We start from the raw sequence: 17,663 nt of genomic DNA on the forward strand, positions 1-17,663 counted from the left end.
ATCTGATTCTGTTGTGACCCAGAGAAACTGTGCTGACCTTAAAGGTTAACAGTTGTAAAATCTCAGTTAAGTAACACCATTTGCTGTGAAAACCTTATGCTACTTTTTAATGTATATAACTGTGTTCAGGAAAAAATAGTGGGCACAGCCATTTGAAGCAAAAAAAAAAGAAGTGCAAATTATAGCCCTCTATGCACTGCTGATGTGTTTACAACTTAAAAGTTAACTGTTCTTTACAAGATGGCTCTCTGCAGACTGACTTTCTACTTCTTCTTGCTCAAATGTTATATTTGGACACTGTTTACAAGTTCACTTTAGATACTTGTTTACAGCATGAAAATAAATTCACGATGCAGACAGACAGGCTTATATAAACGTTCACTCAGATTTACTTCAGGAGAATAAATTCCGTGAGAGAAATAGGTGGCCTGGGAACAAATGGTGATTGTCAAACAACAACCAGACTAGTATCACACAGGCAGCTGAAGCTAATTTTTTAGTCACCAGAAGGCAAATGCAGCATGAGGCTATATTTCCCGCCTCCTGTTTCCCATAACCACTGCTTTATACTTCAGCTTTCAGTGCCTTTCCTTGGCCCTCCCTTTCACTTGACACAAGCATCACTTCAATTAGCTACCCTGTTGTTATTTCATCCTTTTCTAATGCAACCATTCTTTCTGTATCTGTCTATAATTTGCCTTAACAGCAGTTAGTCATGTGGCTCTAGCAAAACACATCCACAACAGATAGAAAAAAATGTATTAAGCTACCCTGGCACCAAGAGGCAGTGAACACAGCCATTGCTTCTTGGTGCTCGAAGGTGTTTCTCCACTGGTAGTTTTACTTTTCTTTATAGATGTTTTAAAAGAGTAAAAAAGAATATAAAAAAATGCACACTTCCAAAGTTGTATATACAATAACTTGATACTAATATCAAGAATTAAAAACCCCTTAACAGAGCTACTAAAGTACATCAACTATACCGTGCTATACTTAGTAGCTGTATTGCAATATGCAGGCTCACTAAAGTCTTTCCACAAATTTGGTGTACATAAGTGACAAGGTAATTAAAAAGTTCTTATTAAAAATAATCAAGTGCAGCTCTAGCTCTTGGGAGAGGTCAGTTTGAGACACTACCTGGATTCCAATATATATCAAGTAATTCATCTAGTTCTCCACAACCTTGGCAGTGCACACTAACTGCATGATGAGTAAATGAAAAAAGTATGTCTCTGTTTTGGGCTGGTCAGAGGAGGCTCTGGTAATATTTATAGCAGGCTCAGTACATACACTCAGCACTTACTGTTAGGCAAAGCTGGTGAATGAAGAGTTTTGCTGCTTACGGAGTTTCTCTAAAACATCAATGTTTGTGAGAAAGGCTATTTGTGGAGTAGGGCCAAATTAAGTCTTCCTTGACTTAATTTACCAACCAGTCATGGGTATGTGTGAGGCAGATGCTGTTCTACCTCCTATTGCAAACCACTAGTGATGGGCACTATACAGTTTGGGAGCATTTTATATAAGAGTACAGACTACAGCTATCAAATAATTTGCCTTCTACTTACCTAATTCTTCAGATAAATTTTATACTGTTATAAGAATAACCAAAAAGCAACTCAAAACTCTAACATAAGTAACTAGCATTACAACTCAAGTGAACAAATCCAATTCCACTGCTCACTGACAAATGCCAGCTTGTTTTGCAGCACTTGATTACATGCCAAGAAATCACTTTTCAGTACAAAAGCTGAATGCCCATATGTCCGTTTTACAGTTGAGTTACCTAAGGCATCAAATAAGCTAAAAGAACTTAAGATCCCAGAAGGAAGCAGGGTCAGGTTGCAGCGTCAATAGATATGAAAACAGTAGTCATTCTTCCAGCACAATATGAGTGCTCACTGGCTTTTGACAGCTGTCCTGCTTGCAGTGTCCTATTTTTCAAGTTATTGATGTAACATTTTCTCTGAAATACTTTCTACGAAAGGTTAGCATCTCCTTATTTTCATGTAAGAGCCCTTATTTAAATCACCTGACTTCAGAAAACCTTGCAAGACAATGGCAGCTCAAAACAGCACTGTGTTGTTGTTTTACTGCCTACTTTGCACTAGGTAAAATTATTAGGTACTTTATAGAGGGATTTTGGTCTAATGACAGTTTTGCAGTCTCAGTGTATTATGAATTTTATCAAATCTACTAAATTAACCAGAAGCAGTTTGGGATGTTATATTTATCTTTTCTCAGCTCTTATCTTTAATGATCCAAACTAATCTTTTCAGCTGGCCATGGTAGAGGCTGACATGTTACTGTAATGTTGGAAGTCTACCCACAATGCCTCTAAATGTGCTGTCAGAATACAGAATTATCTATGACCGGCATGCAGGGAAAAGCCAAAGAAAACTTATGTCAGATTTTCACTACTGATCACAAGCACTCAATCCATTGATAAGAAATGGCTGTCTGACTAAAAACCTCTCTGCAGAAACTGTTGGGGTTTTATTTGAACACAAAATTCAATCATGAGACCAGAGCAAGAGAGTAAAATCTGTTTTTTGGCTAGACCATCACATGTTTAGGAAGATCAGACATCTGTCTTGCTATCAATAGTGTGGGACTACAGTGAGCATGCAGGGATATCGTCTCCCATCATGTGCTGCCTACCAGAGCTGTTCCAGGAGGTCTGCAAGGCTCCAGTTAACCAAATGCCATTTGGTCCTGGCTGCTTCTGCATCCCATGTGCCTTTCTCTGACCATGCCCAAACTGTCCAGGACCTATCCTCACCAAGCTACCCAGCACCCAGATGGCTTTGGACAGGCATCCCAGCAGCAGCTCAAAGGTGGGATTACAAGACTGAAGAGCCTTACTTCTCACAAGCCATCAGCAGAAAATTAGACTTGGGGTCAAAGAGGTCTAACAGGAACATTGAGTGTGGCTCCCAGACTTTGCTTGTCTCTGGCCAGCAGTACCAAGAAGTTAAGGCTTACCAGCATCACCACTCTTTGCTCTGCCAGTCAATCCGCCCCATAGCATCAGCAGCTGTGTCTGTTTCAGCTTTAATTCCCTGTTGCCCAAGGTCTTGCCCAGGGTCCTAGATACAGACCAACAGCCACAGACTGAGAACCACTCCGCAAGCAGCGATGCATACATTTCACTGAACTAGCAAGTGCTTCTAGCTTGTTTTTCCAGTCTCAGATCTCCACAAGAAATAGCAGTTAATTAGCTAAAATCCATGCATAGGCAAGTTACATCTACTTCTCCAGAAAACTGTGGATGTAAACTATATGCAGAATCTACAGGGTTGATAATTAATAGTTAAAACATAAAACAGGCAGGAGAAGCTGATACTAAACCACAAAAAAGAGCTGATCTTACGGAAAGATGATGAAAGAAAACCTAGCTAAAAAACTATGGTAGCCTGCTAAAAAAAGAAATACTAGGTCTAATGTTTGCCCTTTAAGTCATTTCAGGCTTACTATGGTAAATCTGCTAGTGTTGTGGCCTCTAGATAACCTGCCTAGTAAATCAAAGCAAAGTAGCACATAATTAAAAACTAGTCTGGTTCAGATTATAGAATATATACTTTACTTTCACAAGTAAGAAGACAAACCCTATAATTCACTTGACATTTCACCACTGTCTTGAAATATAGTCTTTCCACTGGCGAAAACAGAATGCTCAGCAGCTGTGTTATATTTTTTACCTAAATGTATACTTAGATCCATCATGTGTACAGTCTAACAGATTTGTAGCAGTTTTAAGGGACAGAGACAGTCCCTCTCAACTTTCATACAGGCAAGTTAAAAAAGCATGGTAGCAAATGGCATTTGTGTAGACAAGAGTAGTAGAGATCAGAAGGACACTTAATTAGTAACAACTTGTTAAGAAACAGCTTTTACCTTGTTTGAATTCTTCCATTCCACCCTGCGGCTGCAAGACCCCTGTGCTCAGGATCAGTATGATATTAACAGAGCAAGTTTCACAGTTAACATCCAAATGAGAAGCCCAACATTCCTGACCCTTGTAAGCACAGGGTTTTGTACCCAGTGGGATTACCAGGCATATCAATAAAGTTGCTGATCTGTGCCTCATGCACCCTGCCAACACAAATCCTCCCCTCTAACTCACAGAATTTCAGACACATCAGTAATCTAACTGGCTCACTTTCTACTGCCTTCCGAGTTTATTTCCCTGCTCCATCCATCCCATTTAGAGGGTGTAAGTGTTGAAGGCATGCTGTATCATTCTGTACAACCTTAACTTTAGCAGTACCAATTCCATCCATTATCCTATAGCTACATGCTTGTTAGACCTGTATAATAAGAGAAGAGGGAATAGTCTCTGCACATCTTCATCCCTTTATCACAGCTCCCATTCCACCACAACCAGAAAAGTCTGTTTTACTTCCCTCTGTCATAGATGACGCCAACTGTGATACATTTTGAAGGAGTAACACAACAGTTTCTCCAGCTGCAAGCACTGAGATAGTTTCTGCAAAGAAAACAAAGCCTTAATTTAATCCCAAAATGTCCAGTCATCATCCTCATTTCAGCTGCCCTTGGCACTGCCTGTTCTCTGCTACCTCATGACCCAAGGAAAGTCTATATTACAGTAAATAGAGATAACATTTTTCCTATTGTAACTATTTCCTATTGTGACAATATTTGTATTAGCATTGCACCCCAATCACAAGACAGTTCAGCTCACAGCCAGGGATCAGCGCCTGTCATATATCTTCCAACTTCCCCTTGACAAGGAGCTGCTGGGAAGATTTCAGCTGAAAATGAGCACTTGCTTCAGGCTTGATTTTGTAGATTTTCTATGTTGCTACCTCAAAGATCTCCTTACAGAGTAGAACTCCTCAATTCTGACACTGTCAGTGCTTTTGTCCAGTTCTATCACTCAGCATTTCAGGGGGGAAAGGATATTTATGTCATCTGGACAGACTGACAGTCCTAACAAAATTTAGTTTCTCTAAAGCATAGTCCTGGGAATCACTGAGCACCTGCAGCTCTGCTTTCGCAATAAACTTTATTGCAGTCAGGAGCCAAAGGAACTTCTCTCTAGATTAATAGGAAGTTACCATACACAGGATCTATGAGATTGTATGCATTGAAGAGAAGGCATTTCTTCCACTGCTCCCTTAGGATTAACCATATACCTGATGTTCATACAGCCACAGGAAACTAACTGAAAAATAGGGACTCAACGTGAAGGAATCCCAGTTAAAGAATCAGCATCTTGCAACAGGGCTGCTTCTAGATCTTGCAGTCAAAAGGGCATATACACATCAACAGGCACATTGAAGTTAACTTGCCTTGCTGTACTCTCTCTAAGAAGACTGATAGTACCAGATGCTATCAATAACATTCCACTGCTTTTTACTAATCACTGCAGTATAAAAAGGAAAATTGCTCCAAAAAGCCAGACATTTGAAGTAAGAGAAAAAAAAAACCCACAATGGCTCACTGGGTGAAGTGCATTTATTCTAGTAGGTCAGCTGCCTGTAAAAGATGAAATGGCAGTTTTCCATCCATTAGAGTGCAAGCTTGGATAACAAGGAAAGCATTGTCAAGAAAATCGTTACTACTCACAAGCTGGAGAAATAGCTAGGAACACCTCAGAAAACCACACACAGAAACTTATTCAGACAAGAGGAGAAATTGCTTTGCTACATTATCTCTGTCTCGATGTGTATAAACTAGCTTTTCTCCCTTTTAGTTTGAAGTGACAACACTAGTGTACTGTCACATGTTAGTTTCACCGATGCTGTTACCATCAACACAAGCACTTTTTCCATTCATGTGAGCACATTGGTGGCTCTTTTCAGTCTCTACAGAAGAGGTTAACCAATCGGAGTGACCTCAGTATAATTCTCAGAGGAACGATTAACCCTTGGGATCATGCAGGTCAGGGTGACGCTGGGAGCGCTCTGAATATCATTTGTACTGCCCAATAAATGCTGTTAAAGAGTGGCATAAACACCGAACATCCAAAGCATATTGGCTCCCTCCACAGGCAAGCAGGAAGAACAGCGCTCTCGGGGGCATGCAATGTCACGCATCTTAAAAGGCGAACCACTCTTCTCCGGTGTCCCTCACCAAAGGAGACTGGATGACTAGTTATCCACACAATACAACAGGTAGTACTGCATGAAAAGTGCCCTCACTCCCTGACCATCTTGCAGGCCACACGAAGATGGTTTGGGACAAGCCACACTTGTCTGTTCTCTCTGGTGTTCAGGAACTCTAATTCAGCTGGGCTAGTATTAGCTCATTTGTAAATTAAAGGCAGAGGACAAGGGTCCATGTCCTCCCATACCTGAACCACTGGCATTAAGGGGGTTTTGGACTGGGTTGCATTTTCCCCTCTGAGAAATACCATGGGACTCATTTGCTTGGACATGCAAGGACTTTGCATGGCATCCCATCACAGCTCCAGGCTACTTCTTCCAAGGTTTGTCTCTAAGCCTAGCGATCCTGAAAACCTCAAATCCCCAAGGGATCCTAAACTTTTACATAACTCTTGGCTGTGTTTTGTAATTTTTCTTGTCTAAACAGATCTTTGCAATACACTGCTATTTATTCTTTTCTAAAGAGGAATCAATGGAAAAGCAAAGACTAATTTCTGCCTCTGGGTATTAGAACAAAACACTCTGGCTGAGCCTTCTCTGAGGAATTTTAAACCCAGAAGGAGCCAGGGACCAGCATAATTCAACAGTTTGCCCTCCAATGTTAGGGAAATACCTGTAGGGCATTTTTCATCAAAGAAATATAAATCCCTGGCTAAGATGCTACATGTCTCTCAATTACAGGAGGTGGGGTGGTTAAGTCATCCACACAGCACAACAGGTAATGCTGCATGAGAAGCGTCCTTACTCCCTGACTACCTTGCAGGCCACACTAAGGTGGCAAGCTGTCCTAAACATTTGGCTGTCCTCTCTAGTACTCAGAAACCGTAATTCAGGTGGGCACAAGTCACCAGCAAGACCTCTGACGGAAGAAATCAGGTTTAAATTTACTGTGTTTAAGAAAGAATTTCTGTAGCCTTTGCTCAGCAACCTTTAGGCTTTTCCTGAGACTCCCAGTGCATTAGCCTGGAGTCTCTTGCGTTCAGTGAGGTGATGCTTTCTCTATGTTAATACTGAAAATAAACCATATCACCACTGTGAATCACCGTGTGTCCATAGGAGCTTAAAACGTTTCAGCAGAGATTATGAGCAGCGAAGGAGACCACCTGCAGAGCACATTAAGAATGACCCATCTGACAAAATGTCAAGTGTCTGAGCATCAACCAGTTCTTGTATGGCTAGCACTCAGGTTTTATGGCAGCAGGTAAGTTGATCAGTGTTGTAGGAAAGGGCTCAAGAGGAGAGATGGCCAGGAGAGAACCCTTCCCTGAGCAGACTCCCACTGTCACTAATGAGAAAGGAAATCAGCTCCTGTCAAGCACACAAACTGCTGGTGGCAGGAAGCAACAGTCAGGTGAGAGCCTGAAAGCAATTTATAAAAGCTCATAGCAACAGGATGCTCTCTAGAGGAATTTTCATATACTCCACAGCATATTCCCCTATGCTGTTTTTTGCCACTTTTAGAAGTGCTTGTGTCGACCTGATGCAGCCCTTTACTAGCCAACTGCCATAAGGCCACAGCTACCCTTGGAGAAGGCAGCTCATAGATGTCAAAGCAACCAAAACCCTTATTAGCCATGCACAAACTTATTATGATATATTACAATCAAGAGATACGAAGGCGAGCCTTAACTGAGCTGAACTGAGAACTTACAAGAGGTTAGCTACACAAGCTCAGAATTCAGTGCAGTCTTTTTTGTCCTGGTCTTTGACACGTAGCTTGGATGTGTTTATGGTACAAAGCCTTTTGCAGCATGGACACAGAAGGTGAGCATAAGATTGAAAGGGAAATCCACATTCTGCTACCTGACTGTCATAAAGCAAAACCCACAGGAAGTGCCTTGCAGAGAGGGTTGGCACTGCTTCCTCTCCTGCTCTTCAACTTGGAGGAATTCCCATAGAATGTCTGATGGACAGAACAAGGTGTAATAGCAGCTTGCTGTGTCCTGCACACATAGCTTTTCTCCTTGCACTGGAAACTTCCACTGTGGGATTCAGCTGCTCATTAAGGAAAGCTACTCAGTTATTTCACTCACACAGGTGTGGAGATGCAGTTTAGACATTAGGTAGCTCTCCAGGTCACCACGCGTAGCAGCCATTTCCAGGAAACAAAAAACCAACTGCATGGAAAACATGAATAAAACATACCCCATGCAAACATACCACAAGCCAAAACAATACTGCACGTGATTGATTCTTTAAGACATGCCCGAAAACAAATAATCAGTTTAAAGAGTAACTTTTTAATGGGATGTAGATCAGAGAACATTTTAGGTACTAAACCCAATGCTGTTTTACAGCAGCCTTTTGTGCTAATAAGTAATCTGACAGGATATTTCCACTTGGTTTCCTAGCTAGCTTCTGCTGCACGCGCTTGTGATCCATTTCATCAGAGACTAATTGCTTGCTCAGAATTAGGCCCATGATGACATAATTCTGTGGAAGTAGTGTCAAAATATGCCCCAGCACCAGCTTTGAGAAGTACAGTTCTGCTAACTCAAGCTGGGCTCTCTCCTCATGGGCTACCCCTTGGAAAAAAAGGTTAAGTTACTCTCACACGTCTGTAGCACTTTGGGGCATGTTTGCAACTCAATGAATGCTACTGGGGAAAACACAGCACTCTGTGCACATGCAGGGCACATGTCCCAGCCACACACAGCTCACCAGACCCTGTTTAACAGGAATGACACAGAACAAGGTTTCTAACTGTACCTAGCATACAAAACAGTTAGTGAACACCCAAAACTAACAACAGAGAACATGATGTTTTCACAAAAGGCTATCTACCTGGCTGAGACTGAGTACAGCAGTTGCTATCTGTGTCCAGAAACAGTGAACTTCAACCAGCTTTCTGTCTGCCATGAGGCCAACACAGAAGATCAAAGTGCCTGTAAAGCTAGACTACCCTTTCTGAAAACCTGTATTCACCACCATGAGAACAAATAGTCAATTACAGAAAAAGTCTTGCCCTGAACAGTCTTGTTCTCTTTATCCCGATGACCTCATTTTCATTGGTCTGGGTTTTTCTAAATTAGTTGTCCACTTTACAAAGTATTTCACAGAGTTAGCTTAAAAGATTAAGTTTGACTTAAAAGATAAGGCCTACCCTTCAGCTCCCCCAGACACATTTCTTTAAGGGCAAAGTCTGCAACAGTTGCTCAGAAAGCAGTTATGATTGGCATCAGATTCACTGCCCAACACTGAATGCTAACTGCATTAAGTGCCCACACTTAGTGTAGAAGAATAGTAAGACAGGTTACCTGCATGAGATACACAGGTGCTGACAGAAGGCCTGTACACCCACTACAACCTAGTTAGATTTGCTGTGAGACAGAGGCCATGTTTAGTTTCTGAAGCCCTTCAAACACAAGACAACAGACTCCCTTCCTATGCACTGCATCCAACTTGCAGAACCCCTAAGCTGACTTTGTGTTTCTCTCAGGAAATCAATCCAGCTAAGTACAAGGGACTTCCCACCAAAATGGAATATCTCTTATTTTGTGAAAATGCAATCATTTGTTCTGCTAGCCCCAGCGGCTTAGAAATTGATTGCTATGTTCTGGTGAGAAAGAAGAACTAACCATTTGCATAGATTCTCTCCTGTTGCAATACAAGCTAATGCCACAGTTGATGCTGATAGCAGCCAGAAGCAATTGTAATATGTCAACAAAGGAAGGAAATGGCTGCCAACTCCACAAATGTGGGAAATGAAATAACTAGCTTGGAGGAGGACAGGGAGCATCATTAACTATCTTCTCCTTTAACTATCATAATGGTTTTAGACCCTCAGGAGCAGGTAGCAGCTGGCTGGTCTCTATCTCCTAGCATTACATTTGAGTGAAAATAAGCCACCAGAAAACAACATGACAATTACAGTACCTTAGTGAAAGAAAGGTCCAAAACCAGCCATCTGTAGGAATCAAGCCATCTACTCAGTGCACACGATAGAGTACAGAATCTGTCCTTAACAGCCTTATCTAAAACAATTAAATACAGTGTATATGCAAAGCAAACATGACTTTAACCACCTGCAATTCTGCCCATGCTTGCTCTGTCCAATTCCTACTTCCCTCCCAGCTTCCATATGTATAAACAGACCTAAACATCCAAGTGCCTTGTTTGAAGGATGGACAGGTGGGTTTGTAATAACCCTTCAACACAAGCCAGACCATTTTCTGCCAGACCTCTTCCTCCCAGCAGCAGCCCCAAGATGACTACCCCACATGCTAAAGCAGTATTCCTCAGCCCAGGCTGGTGCACACAGTAGCTTAGCAATGAGAGATCTGTTGTCACACAGCATCGAAAGCAGGATCAGGATAAGACCAGGTCTGTCCTTGGGCAGAAAGAGGAGGAACAATTGGCTATGAAATGAACTGCATGTCAGGACATGTAATCGAGTTGTAAATTGCCCTTTTTTAATTAAAAATACACGAAAGTTCAGTGTGATGAAGAATCACAGCTGATAATCCAATCTTTCTCTTTTAGCAGTCTTTTACCAGGCTGGCTCTGAAGGGCTCTCCGCATTCATGCCAGGCAGCACTATGTTGATGGGATTTCAAAGAGCAGCTGCAAAGTCATGACCAGCACCACTATTTGTAGATTACGTTAACGATATGTCCAATGCCACAGGATCTAAGCTAACAGCAGAAGGCATTTCTGAACAACCCCACCATCCTTCTAACAACAGCCCCACACATGCAAAGTAGGGAAGACTGATTTGAAAAGTCACCCACCTGCCTTTTCATTTCCCCCAAGTATGCAGCTCTGTCATTCATCAGCACTAATAAGATGTCGAGGTCACTCACTATTCTTCAGTAGCAGACAAGGCACACTTATTAGCTTCTTACCTATGTTTAATAATTCTCCTCAAGGGAAAACTCAGGTGGTGAGGGGATTCAAAGGGTTATGTACCTGTATGTATTTTCCCATCCCACACAGTTCATCAAGCATTGCTGCTTAGTAGTTGTTCTACTTTTTTGAGTGTCTAAAACCAGACATCACTGACACCCTCAATATCATCATCCAGCTATTACCCTACCCACCCAAAGGTACCTGCATTCCCTAATTAGCTGTGGCTTGTGTCTGAAAGCATGCCAGAGATACCTAGTCATTTGATGACAGCACCACAGCTTCAGCCAAATGCCTGACATCCCAAAAGGGCTTTGAAACCAGAGACCATATCCCCAACAAAAAATCAGTTATTTGCTGAGGCCAAACTCCCACATATTTAGCTGTCTAACACCACTTTCCAACCATCAGTGGAGAAAAGTGAAAACAACAAGGATGATCCCGTATCCAAAAAGAGGAACACGTCCCACCATGCTGGAGGATGCAAGCATTTGCTAAACTCCCAGCACAATCACACCACAGGCTCCTCCTGGTTCCCCCTGCATTTCACCTTCTTAGCTTGGTACCTAATGCTACTGTCACATTGCTTCTGTTTGTTCATTCACACTTGCTAATGGCTTAACATAGCATAATGCTTCCTGGGACCTGTGTTCACCATGGCTGCTTAACTCCCTGCAACACCAATGCTTGAATCAAGTCTGTTCTTCATAAGGCAAAAATAGCTTATTTCCAAAAAAGCCTAAACCCCCACATTGCTCACAATGCCCAGAGTGTTCAGGATAGGCCACATCTTCCCATAGAAAAGCACCACCACCTCCTTCAGCTGAGCACCCACAGAGAACCCAGGTACCTCTTTTCTCCCAGGCCCACAGACCCCCTCAAATACTGAAAAAGTAGAAACTATACGGTTACTTCTCAGCAAAGATGTGGCATGTAGCTACCAAGAGGTGGAAAACATTTTCCTGATTGACTATAGCAAGCCACAACAGGAAAACAAGAATTAAAGAAAGAAGTTTCACGTGTGGCAATATGTACTCCAGCAGCTCACTTCACTTTTCAATCAAAGAATTTAAACATGTATTTCTTTAGTTAAATTCAAACTTACAGGTGAAGCATGATTACCTTATTGGAAAACTGAATGCAACCTTCTGCTTCAGACCCAGAAGTTAATGTACATACTACTTGATGAGCTTACTTGTTTTGTTGCCTGACCAAGGAAGTCATAATATTCTACTCTCTGCTAATCCTCCCCTGTGTGCTAATCTTTATTCTGCATGGAAGAAAAAAACCATCTAATCATAGAAGATGCCTTCAGGTTCAGGGAACAGCTATTGAACTCCATTATCAAAACCCCATAGATCAAAGATATCAGTCAGTGGCTGGTAAAGGAGACTTACAAAGGTAGGTTTAGATTTCCAGCCGCATCTTTCAGCACTGCTCTAAGCAAAATGAAATGTCCTATATCAAGCTACAGCTTTTGTTATATATATAGCTTATGTTCTAAAAAAGTTTGTAGAAAAGCCTTTAGGCTTTATGGTTATGTTGAGCAACTTTTTATTCAACACACCCCCCCTTTTACTGCCTTTTCTTCTCTGTGCTAAACAAAACCTATGAACTAGGATCAAGCTTGGATATATTTGGTTTTAAGGATTTAAAACTTCTTAGCATCAAAATAATCTGAACTCAATCTTTCTGAAAACAGTTCTAGTAGCTTCCTTACATGGCAGACTTGGAACTGTGGTAGAGAACCCAGCCTCCCACTACCATATACTCTTGAACGTTGCTGCATCAACTTTTTTTTCTGTACTAGCCTTCATTTAAAGCTTAAAACTATACCACACAACATCCGTGCTTTCAGTCCCCACAGTGCTGCACAGCGGATGTGAACAGACTAACACAACACAGGTGAGAACTAACAAGCACTGCCTTTTTCCATTTTTAATATATAATTTTTCTCAGTCTCCAAGTCTTTATGATTACTCAATGTATATACTTTTGCAAGTATACACATTGAGTACATACTCTGAAAGAGGCCTGGCATCTCACCTGGGGAACAAGGGGAGTTGTATCTTAGGACGCACTTCACTTCCAAAAAGGAGATGACAAAAAAGGAAAGAGCACAGGCTTGGAGCACATTCAAGTGACATCTTACAAAGACTGTGGTACTTCAAAAAACTCTCCAACTGCCCCTTCCTGTTTTGATACACTACTGTAAAGCAGAAATACATAACCACAGTTACCTGTTTCCAGGTAATAAACGCACTAGTTCAAGGAACAAAAACCTAGTAATGTTATTCCCTATAGTGCTGGAGGTTATAAGGAGCCACAACAAAATACCATACCCAACATAGCTAAACAAGGCAGTGGTAACTATAGAAAGTTACTATTTCCCATTCATCAGAGAAGAGTAGTATAGCTAGTAGGGGATTTTAACCACACGAAACAGTTACAGAATACTACACCCTACAATTCCCTTCTAATTTTATAGTGCAGCAACTTGGCACTGCTGTTCATACATATAGCAGAGCCCAGCTAAGCAGAATATGATGAAGAACACAGTCTTCTTGCTTCCTGACCTTGAAAACACTCAGTAACAATTACTGCAAATTATTACATGATGCTTTAGTGGCACTCAGGTGTGTAACTGCAGTGCAGGTTTTGAAAGCAAAGCCACACCACCAGTACGTGTTTTGATTACAGAAAAGATCAGGTACTCAAATATCATTCTTTGAAGACAAAAATGGAAGCATGTTGTGTACTCTTAAGTGTAGAAGTTGCAATGCTGATTACAGCATTTGAAAGCCAAGAAAAAGACAACCATGCCAGCTGTCACGCCGAATTATGCAGTAACTGTTAATACATGTTGTTAATACATGCTTTCCTCAGTCATTCCCCAAACCATTCCATGCATGCTAAGCTGTGAAAGTATTTTACCAATTACTTGCTTTATAGCATGGTAACAAGCAAATAGGAAATAGCACTTCAGATTTAGCCCAGAATAAGTATACTGGCAATCTGGTCATGGTAGTAATATTAAAGCAAAGAGCTTCTTTTTTCATTTAATTAAAAAAAAAAATTAAAATAGAAATTAAATAGATTTTGCATTAGTGAAAGCAAAAACCAGCAAATGCTGAATGTACATATGCATAAAAGACAGCTTTCTTTGCTCTTGAACACTGAAGTTTAGCAGAAACTACCAAACTTGTGAGACACATGGTCAGCTAGCTTCTTGCATCATTTCAGGCAAACAATGTAATTGAAGTGCGCTTGTATCAACTCAGCATAGTTGATAAACTGTTCCTTAAATAGGAATCACTCACTTAAATAGCCTAAAGCTATTAAGCAGCCTACTCTCCATTGAAGACCCACCATAAAAGTCTCCAGATTCAGAAACATCCTTCCCTAGAAAACCCAAAACGTAGCAATCAACATAAGAAACAACAAACACTGAGAACAAGGAAGTTTTTTTTTCTTCCTATAATTTTAGATAAAACAACTGAATAGTTTAGGGTGACATAAAAAAAAAAAAAACTAATAATGAAAAAAGATACTAAAAAAAATGGCTATCCTCTTTCTGAAACAAAGAGCAATATACTAACCACACCTCACTATACTTAAAACATTGTTAGAATCAGTCTGCAAAGCCCAGTGGTAGTGTTTACCCCCTTATTCTGAGTGAAATCCTATTCCTGTCATTTTTCCCTCTGCTGGAGGGAAAATTTTCTGGTATCAAGTGATCCAATAGTCGATGTACAGAAGTAAGCCTGAGCCATGCATGCGGGAAGCAAGCTTTATAATACGTTTTGAGTACAAGTAAAGGCTCAGAAATCTAAAAAGCCAGGAGGTTGATCGATTTGTTCTTCTGTGCTTGCTACACATGAACACAGTTTAATCACAAAATGGAACTGTGAATGTGCTGGTAGTCTTCCACGAGGGCTAAGGCCTCTACATTGGTTATGTGCACTTCGCTCTCCATCTAGTGGAGAGCTGATGGTTTTGGCTCACGCATTAAGGCAGAGCTGAAGCCAGAATGATACCCGGGTCAGTAGTGGTGTGTGAGTTCAGAAGGGTTAGCACTGCCCTGTTTACTTGTTCCGTTAGCTGACCACCAAAGGCCATCTTGGTTTTGAGGCTACAGTTGGCCACTTCGGCTTCTCCTCTCAGGAGTGGTTCAGTAAATCTGTGCATTGCTTTCCAGAGGTCATTCCTGGCCCACAGGGAGAAAAACTCCACAAACAGCTATGAACAGCTGTTCAGCTTTTTAGAGCAGTCTTCTCCCTTAAGTAGCAAAATGAAGCAGCAAATGCCCTAAATTGGGATGTATATGAATGGCACACATAGCTCACCTCCAACTGCAAAGGGCGTGCTCCCAAGAGCAGAACTGTGTGCAGAGGTCAATGTGACTTGCTTTTCAATATATATATAAAAAGAAATAATCTGTAAGTAAGAAGAAAAACAGCAGGCTGTAGACTAATAATGACTATGTCTGTACTTCCCTTGAAGGGAGAAAAGGATTCTCAGCCAGTACCACTTTGAACTAGTAACAAGTAATTTCACTGGAAAATATGTGGTAAAAATACTCTTCAGCCTTGAGAAGGAACACCATTTATATCACCATTTTGCTTTTCCATTTCTGATGCTGTTGGACCAACATATGCAAGAATACTTGCATAGCAAAGAATAACATAATTGAGACTCACTTCAGTTTCTTAGTAATAGTGGCAAGGTGCCCTGAAACAAGACACCTCTTTATGAATCTAGACAAGTGTAGTAAATACAGCAAGTGTACATGCTCTCTGTGCTCTTTCCTATATTAAAGAATTTGATTTGATAGTAAGCACTTGCTTCTGTAAAATTAGTTGAAAAAACAGTGATGTGATATCACCTGGAGCCTGACCTCCTGAAACCTTATGAATTCCTTTCTTGAGGGATGCTGCCTTGTCATCCAACCCTGTTTTCGTAATCAGTTAAAGAATTGAAAAATGTGAAGTTGCTTCAATCCAAGGTATGCAGCCAGATATGCACTCAGATGAATGGAGCTTCCAGCAGAATGGAGATGACGAAGCACAATTAACCTCTGAAGACTGATGTTTTTTTAAAACATCAACAGCAGAAATGGAAAAAGAGTATCTAAATCTATTAAAATTCTGTGAATGTCAGTATCACTAAATGCTTCACTTTTTTTTTTTTTAAGAAAGTTACATCAAGATATTTACTAGTAGCAAATATAAAACTTTCAGGGTGCTCTCTTTCCTATGTCAGTTCCAGTAATAAGCAAATCCTCCTTGTTTGGTTTTGTTTAGGAAACAGCGGTTTCCTCTACAAATGTTGTTTTCCTATTTAGATGATTCTGAAAATGTTTTTTTTCTCCCTGATTGGATCATTGAAATGAGGGAAATCTTGGCAATGAATATTATATTGCAATCAGGCTAAATTTCTGTGATTGCAAAACCATGAATTCATCTCTTCGTAGGAATCAACAGATGAGAGCCTGTGCATCCAACTTAACCCCAAATCCATAATAACGTAAGTTTCATTGATCACTGAAGCATTCCAGAGTAAAAGAGAATATAAACAAAGTCAAAACATAAGCAAATTTCTGGCTAAACAAGGAAAAAAATGAACCTGCTCTGAAGAAATGAGACAGAATGTCTGAGCCTCTGTAGAACTGCTACTAACAAAGGTTACACTGCGAATCTCAAGATGTAAAGGTATGACTAGTTAAGGGAGTGAATTTACCGCACCACTTAAAGTCTATTTTAATTATGGTAAGTCCCTGCACTTCAATGAACTGATCAAAAGCCTAATTACAATTTTTTTGATTATTTTTTCTGCTGATACTAGATTAGATTACTAAAGTAACTACTACTCAGATACTGTGTACAGAATCATAGAACCGCTTGAGTTAGAAGAGACCCTAAAGTTCATCTAGTTCCAACTCCCCTGCCACAGGCAAGGACACCTTCCACTAGACCAGGTTGCTCAAAGCCCCATTCAACCTAGACAGTATCTGTCTTACACTGTCCGCATATGTTTTGACTCTGTAGTTGCCTTTAAAGTAACTGGGAGAGTTGAGAGGAAAAAAGGTCATCTGGAAATAAAAGAAGCTAGCCAATGAACTGCCAAAGCTAGCTCTGAGCTTTGACACAGTTGCCTTGGAAAAAGCAGTACAGCAAAGATATGTACAGCACACTCAGGACTTGCTGATGGTCAGCTTGGCCTTAACTGCCATCTACCAGCATCTCTCCCATTGTCAACAAATTATTCACAGCTGCTGTTAGAGAGTAAGATAGAGGCTCTTTAGTAAGACATATGACCCTTGTGGGTATTTGAGGTGAAGGTCCAGTGCCAGACATCATTCCTAGTAGACAGAGACCCTTATACTGAACTATGTTAGCTCACACTGAAGGACAACAGCCACCCAACCTCTGTGTGTAATAAGGACCTGAAAAATCTACCCCTGCTCTTTTACTGCGAACTTTAGATGTCTAGAGCGGGCAGCTCCTTCCTGGTCCCACAGCTGCTCTGCCACCACTCCCTCTCAGAGAAACTAGAAGATGCTACCAACCAGGAGTAACTTACTTGGTCAGTTGTTTCAGGGCTCAGAAGTGTCACTTGCCAGGTTTACAGAAATGCATCTTATTTATGGATGAACCACCTGTCACATGGCTGATGGCTTTTCTAAATATC

Source organism: Pezoporus wallicus, unplaced genomic scaffold (genome assembly GCF_028554395.1).
Source record: "Pezoporus wallicus isolate ANWC-B61680 ecotype Strahan unplaced genomic scaffold, APGP_CSIRO_Pwel_v1 contig_7853, whole genome shotgun sequence".
In the NCBI taxonomy this organism is placed as follows: Eukaryota; Metazoa; Chordata; class Aves; order Psittaciformes; family Psittacidae; genus Pezoporus; species Pezoporus wallicus.